This window comes from Mchenga conophoros, linkage group LG13, assembly GCF_057382185.1.
Source record: "Mchenga conophoros isolate Kocher_MC1m ecotype Shallow Benthic linkage group LG13, M_conophoros_male_GT1.1, whole genome shotgun sequence".
Classification (NCBI taxonomy): Eukaryota; Metazoa; Chordata; class Actinopteri; order Cichliformes; family Cichlidae; genus Mchenga; species Mchenga conophoros.
In genome coordinates, this window is record NC_140538.1 from 11,337,943 (window position 1) to 11,344,382 (window position 6,440).

Sequence of the window (6,440 nt, forward strand, 5' to 3'; positions counted from 1 at the left end):
TAATGTTTTGTCTTTTGGAGTTAGGCATGCCAGAGGAAAACCACTAAATTTACCTAATGTCCACAAAGGCCCCAGCGAAGAGTTAAACCACCGTGCATTAGATTAAATTAAACATTTCAGGTTGTATTAAAGGCTTTTATCTGAATACAAAGGTAAGGAAACAGCAAAACTTTATAATCTAAGAATAAAATGAGCATACATCCTAATATTGCACTTTGAAATCTAGAAGAAATGGTGCAAATATGCACATTTCTGACACATAACTGCTTTGCGTAGATTGTACCTGTTGGAGTTTTACTGTACTCCTGTTTATGGGCGTGTGTGTCATTTCATGCGCATACCCCACTCTTCTTCAATCCCTCTTTGCCCATAGAGAACAAGCGCCTCCTGGGCAAATATTTAAAGTCAAAACAGGCTGGGCCCATAAAAAGCTGAGAGGTGGTGGTGGTGTGGATACATCTGTCGGAGGGGGAGAGATGAGAGGGGAGAGCTGGGTGGAGAAGCGGGGTGGCAGCAGCTGCCGAAACGAGTCTGGACACTGCTGACGCCAACACCTGTCCATACTGGGGACACGCGGCTAGCAAATGTCCAACCACAGCCCCTCACACACACACACACACACACACACACACACACACACACACACACACACGCACAAATTTATCACAAACTGTGGAATAAGCTGTGTGACACACAAACACACATACATAAAAGAGACACATACACAACCAAGACACACAGAAAACACACCTAATCCAACCCTTTGTAGCGCACCACAACCCTTTCCTCTGGCTGACCCCCATCTGCTGCATCCCGAGGGAGCGTGTGAGTGTGTGTGTATCTCTCTGTGCGCGCGCGTGTGTGGATGTGCTTGCATGTGTGTGTATGTGTGTGTAAGGGTAGGAGGTCAGGGGAGGGGACAGGCAGGCGTTGGCCCCGGCTGCCCATTGATCAACAGCTGCTAGGCTTCTCATGCTGGGCTGGACGGCTGGGAAGGCGACAGCAGCTGGGCTGGAGAGAAGGTAAAAGCTCAGGGCCAGAAGCTGGGACCCTGAGGTTGGAGTCGAGGTCGGGGCTAGGGGGTTGAAGCTTACAGGCTGGAAGTGGGAACAGAGTTGAAGCTGGGGGCACATTAAAGGCCAGACAGGAGTGAGTTTTCAGCTGAGGGGAGGGGATCAGTAGGGGTAACAGGCTAGGGACAGAGCTGCCAGAGATGAGCAGCGAGCCCCTTGGACAGCAGCCAGATGCTGAGCAGGGGATGGATGCCAGAAAGAAACAATGAGGTTGGATCAAGTAGAGTTTGAGCCGGGGTGCGCTTGAAACAAACTATGCAGTCCACTTCTGAATCTAAAAGAAAACCCGCTGGCTTACTAAAAGTAGGTGAAACATAAATGCGGTTTACTGACAGTCACTCCTCAGATTTACTTACCACATTGTGAAATAAAAGAAGAGCGTGAGATCTGGAGAAGCTACAAATCCAGCCTACCGTCACACCTCCACACACCTGACCAATCACGGAGTGAGGCGTGCATGAATGCAGCATTGTCTGGATTTCTGAAAGTTAGACAAACTCTTGGCGTCTATGAAGAAGCAAAAAAAAACATTCTGCAGTACAAAACATGGGCAAACATCTAGAATAAGACAACAAAACTAAAGCATTAACATAACCTATGTGTTATAGTACAAATGAAACAGGACATTAGTGTGTTTTTGATTGTCGTCGTGAGCAAATGAAATAAACCAAACTTCAAACTCAGATGAAGTTTGTTGATTTTTTATAGACTGAGTGAATAATTAGGGGATAGAGCAAAAAATATGGATAAAATGAAGACATCCAAGTTAAAGAGATCCCCGCATGCATGCAATAGGATAATAAGAACAATCAGAACTTTTTTCCCTCTGAAAATTAAAGGGCAGCTCTTGTGCTCTTCACCTGCCTGTTTTTGAATAGAAGCATACAGTTGATCTGGTCTTGCTACTTTGTTTAGGTGAATAAGGAAAAAGCAAGATGTTACAGATATGTAAGAGACATGAAGAAAAAGCAGACACCCTTGAAGTTTGCACCGCAACTGCTCGAGATTGTTGTTCGGAAACCGTAAACTGAGGGCTGGTGTGTGCTGGGGGCGGTTGAGAGGCTGAACAGGAGCTGATATAAGAGCTGACAGCTGTTAGCAGCGCCGGTCGTCACACATCTGCTGTGATCGGGCTGTTTTACAGAGCGGCCACAGTTCAGGAGCTGAGAGGGGAGGGAGGGGCTGGAAAACAGGAGGAGAGAAAAACTGAAGCAGGTGAAGGAGGGTCAAAGAAGCTGGTGAATAAAAACAACTTTACAGGCTTTTTACAGCCACGCATTCCTCAGAGGGGTCAGAGTCACGGGTGGAGGGTCATTGGGTTGCTCAAGAAGTGGTGCAGAGCGATCAAATAAATGGTAGCGCTTGATAAAATGAAAAGGCAAATAAAAGACTGTGTGCTGGATTTCGTAGATAAATGAATAATAACCTACAAACTTCAGATAGAAGACCTGACATCAGCATGACTTTACCCATGCGTGGTTGATATTACATTCTCAAAGACAAAACTCCCAGAAAAGAACAAAATGTTTTTATTCATCTTTAATTTTTAACTTATTTTGGGGGTCAAAAGTCCCTTTAAAATGTGGGAATGCATTAAAATGCGGTCAGCTCGGCCTGAACAAAAGCACACGTGTGACCTAAACGCCACTATAGCTGTTGACCTTTGCACACACGTCAGACCACCTTAAGAGATAGCACGAGCTGTGGGCAAACACCATCAGGCAAGCGTACGTTTCCACCTTACACCTCAGCAATATATCACATCTGTTACTTAAAGAGATAGTTTGTGGCGTTAGGAATCTTTTTGAGTTAGAAGATAAATGCAAGATCTGCAAGACTGTATATAAAAGATGTATATAGCACCTGACTCTGAAAAGCAATGATAACTGAGAAGCTTCTTAAACTTCTTTTCTTTTTAGCAGCCACTAGGGGAGCAAGTTGTCTGCTTCTAAAAACGAGCACAGTTGACCTCTGTAACCTCCTTAAATACTTTCCTGATGGCTTTATGGTCTTAGAACATTAGGAACATTAACTTTATTTACTCAATTCTGGTCACACTGAGAACCAAAGAGGAGGCGAAAGCAGCGAGCTTTAAGGTTCTAAGTGAGATCTGCACCTCGTTCATCACAACCACTTTCAAAACACCAGCTTAGCAACGGCTGAAATGATGAGCATGGTGCATTTTCAGATCTCAGTCTATGGCTGCAAACTTTAGAACAATAAGTTATTGCAGCCTGTACAAATATAACCAGCACCTTTTAGGTTAATTAACACGTTTATTTTTACCTTAACAGGAGCTCAAGTGTAAAAATGACAATTTTTTTTTGCAGGGTTTTTCAGGGTTAGGTGCCAGTGCGGGCCAGCTGTTTCTTATATTTCAAGCCTTTCATATTAAGCTTAAGCTCACTTTCTCCAAATTCAGTGTTGGATTAATACTTCTAAAAAAGTGCTGTAGATGCAAGAAAGTGAATATGTGTACTTACTGAACTATTCCTTTAACTATAAGAGATGATAGAAAAAATTTACTTCCTCCTCTGTATGCTAGGTGTTAAAAAGAAATAACTTATTTACTTAACTGTGTCAGTTTTCCAATTTTTTTTAATCGAAAACAAAATAATATATTTAAGATAATTTTAAGACAATTTTCTTTTTTGAGTTTGTTAAATCTCAGTTCAGAGTTCCAGAAAGGTTACAGCCAGTTGACATTTTTATTTCTTTAAATGAATAAATCGTATGCGCAAGGTGAAGCAAGCTGCTTGCAGAGAGGAGCCCAGATCTGCTATGTGGAACATTTTACCATCTTTCAGCTCCATGTTTTGGCCTCACAGCCCACAGTTTCCTGTTTTGGTTCGCTCTCATTCTGCTCTCGTTACTTTTCCAGCTGCAGCAGGCAGCTGTTTCAAATAAAAGGATAAGATAAACACAGTTTTGCACTACCTGCCAGGAGCCAAATGGCTGACAGAAGAAGCTGGTGACCACAAGTCCCAGCATTTAACAGAGAAATGAAGATTTAACAAAATATTAAATGAAAAGGATCAAGCCTCAAAGATGGAGATCACAGTGAATATGGTCAAAAGTGTACTAGCCACTGTCTTCCCTTTCTTATAGAGGCCTCTGTTTCCAGGTCCAAGATTAGAGACAAGCAACAAACAGATATTCAGCTCAATAAGACACTGAAAGCTTCCTGAATGGGTGATTTGCTTGTATGTTTGTGCACATGAGGCTGAGTGTGTGTCCAAACACCACAGTCGACTGAAAACTCATTTGCTTGTCCATTTACTGAGCTTCCCTTCGCAGCACAATGCTGGACAAAGAGGCCTCACTGTGGGATTCAAATGAAGGGGGAGGAGGGGGCAGGGAGGTTGAAGGGGTTATTGGTGGAGTATGGAGGTTGAGTTATGTAGACAGCATTGAATGAGCTGTGCATGAAGAAGAGAGGTGAGAGATGTTGAGGGGTGAGGAAGAGGAAGGCGGAGAGGTGTTTGTGCACCTCCAGACCAAACTGTGGGGCAGTGGTGCCTTCCAGCCTGCTGAGATGCCTCCCAACCTCTCATCAACATAGTCACACAATACATAAAAAGGCCAGGCTTCATGCCAGATGCCACTGCGTGTGTTTCTGTGCGCTTCAAGGTGACACACTTTATTAAACAGGATGGCCTCACTCTGGGCAGCCGAGGAGTTTTGTGAGCTCGGTGATGAATAAACATGCAGGCGAGGTGTTTTTGTACTCGTCATGAAAGCGAGGCGCATCTGGACGATTCCTCTGTGAGTTTTTGTGAGTTTTTAGAGGTTGTTGGGGCATTCAGATGCAGTCAAATAAGGAGAGGAAGCTTGGCAAAAGCAGGGAAATGAGTTGCAGGTGAGGCTGTGGTTAAAGCCAATCTGCGGTCACAGCAAAAGTCAATACAAATAAAGGGGGCAGAGAGGCTAATGCAAACCCCTTTATTTGAGATTTGAGTTTAGTTTTGTGTGGTTTATTTGGTTTTCTGTGGAATTATATATATCTGCACAGGGGGGAAAAATCCCGAGGAGAGAAAATGACCTCGCTGGTCATTTGTTTTGCACTCATTTGCAGTCAAATGGCTCCCTCTAGTGCTTATGTAGAAAACTATTTTTTACATTTGGCAAAGACCACAGAAGCAGATTAAAAAACGATTGGGTCAATCATTTATAAGGATAAAGTAAGGTTATAAGCTGTTAATGGTATTATCACATAGTGAAAGCCATTTGGAACAACACCAATTCAGCAACACAGTGCTTCGGATTCAGAGAGAGCTTCAAGGAATTGGTTTCCACAGCCAAGCAGCTGCATCCAAGCCTTGCATCACCAAGTGCAATGCAAAGCACTGGATGCAGTGCTGTAAAGCACACCGCCGCTGGACTCTAGAGAAGTGGCGAAGTGTTCTCTAGAATGACAACTCCATCTTTTTTTTTTTATCTGTCAGTCTGATGGATGAGTCTGGATTTGCCAGGAGAACAACCTTTGTCTGACTGAACTGTGGCCCTTTGGACAATTTCATGCTCCCAACTTTGTGGGAACATTTTGGGGATGGCCCCTTCCTGTTCCAACATGAGCAAACACAACTACACAACGCAAGGCTAATTAAAACATGGATCAGCGAGTTTCCACCACACTCACTGTAGGAAGAACTCGCCTGGCTTGCAGAGTCCTGACCTCAACCCAACAGAACACTTTTAGAATGAACTGGAGCGAAGAGTCCAAGCCAGGCCTTCTTATCCAACATTAGTGTCTGACGTCACAAACCCTCTACTGGAATAATGGTCAAAAATTCCTATAAACACACTCCTGAACCTTGTGGAAAGTATTTCCAGGAAAGTTGGTGGTGTTATATCTGCAAAGAGTGGGCCGACATCATATTAAACCCTATGGTTGAAATGAGTTCATGTTTATAGAATCAAAGCTTTCTGCACTGACAGATGTCGGTGATTTTGTTCAGGCCTGGGTGTGGCTAAATCAATTTAACTCAGCTTTCCAAAAAAACTCAGTTAATCATTTAATTCATGTTTTTATCAAAAAGGGCAGTTACTTTTTCCACACAGGCCCAGGAAGGTTTTTGATAATGTATAAAAAATACAACAAAGAGCCACATGTTGATTTTAGGGAAAAAAAAGATACTAAACTGATTTTATTGTAAATTGTTTTCAAATTTTTAAAGATCATCCATAAACTTAACAGTATTAACAGGAATGTGCAGGAACGCCTGCTGGGTTTCCAAGACTGCAGTGATGTCTAGTCTGGCACTAATAAAAACACAGGAGGCCAGGCTGGAAGTGGAGAAGCTCATGTTTTCGTTGGGAGTCACCACAGTATTAATTAACAAATATTAATGCAGCTGAACTGCCTGA